The following is a 1,126-nucleotide window of genomic DNA, read 5'->3' on the forward strand; positions in this document are numbered from 1 at the left end:
CTTCCTACAGCGTGTCTGTGTGTACAAGTAAGCGCGCGAAGATGCGTCACCGAGGGTGAGAACTTTATAATAGAAAGATTGAAGTGAAGGTTTAAATGGGTGTCGTCTGTCGGCGTTTGTGAATTTAATAATTTATAACAAGTGTTTCTATGGTTGTTAGCAATTAAGAATTTTATACAATACAGAGTATGAAATGTATAATGTGTGCACGCAGTATAGTATCTGTCGCGGGTCGTTATGAATTTAATATAATTCTTTTGAAATGTAACGCATTTACTTTTATTATTGACAGTTTAAGTTAGCACGTAACAATTAATAATTTATAACTGTGTACGTTGGTTTTGAATAAATAAAGCAGAATATTGAATTGAAATGGTTGTGATAATAATTTTATAGTTATTATGAATTTGCATTTTTCAATTGATTATTACAATTATTTATATATATTATACGTATGGTCCTCGCGTTTGTCTATTTTCCAATAGACCGGTTTCTGGTTCGGTTAGTGTTAAGTGTCTCGTCTTAATTCAGTGGGGATTCAGGAAGATGAGTAAAAGAGGTGTTTAATGGATACGGGCGCTGCGGTGTAGAAAGAGAGAGAAGATATCGTCGGGCTGCGTCGCGCTTGCGGTGCAGCTGTCCGAGCGCTCACGTATACCGGCTGTGCGTATGTGTGTGCGTACGTGTGACGGAACTCCGTTGTGTGCATCATTCAGGCGCGTCGCCTGTCATATTGTATGTATAAGCGCGTGCCGCGTTGTACGTGAGGTTATGGGGGAAGTCTACTGTAAAATTTTCAAAAAATCAATTTTTTGTTTATTGGCTTAAAAAATACTTTGAACCCTCTAAAATAAGGTACATTAGGTGTACCTTATAGGTTATAGCCGGCTAAATTTTTCTTCATTGAAATTTCGACCTTTTACCAAAGCGCCCCGAAACGCGTACATGCGGCAAATTCCTATCTGTTCGGCGGGTACAGCGTAGTGACTTGCAATTCAATTTCTAACATTTCTAATATTCCAAGTCGATCACCAGATGTCACTAGGTATATTTTGTAGTCAGTTAGAAGCGATTTCAACAGTAAGGACGCCGGTAGTGCGTAATTTTAAGGGCCATTGTGTCGAAC

This window comes from Dinoponera quadriceps, unplaced genomic scaffold, assembly GCF_001313825.1.
Source record: "Dinoponera quadriceps isolate SergipeBrazil2010 unplaced genomic scaffold, ASM131382v1 scaffold317, whole genome shotgun sequence".
Taxonomy (NCBI): domain Eukaryota; kingdom Metazoa; phylum Arthropoda; class Insecta; order Hymenoptera; family Formicidae; genus Dinoponera; species Dinoponera quadriceps.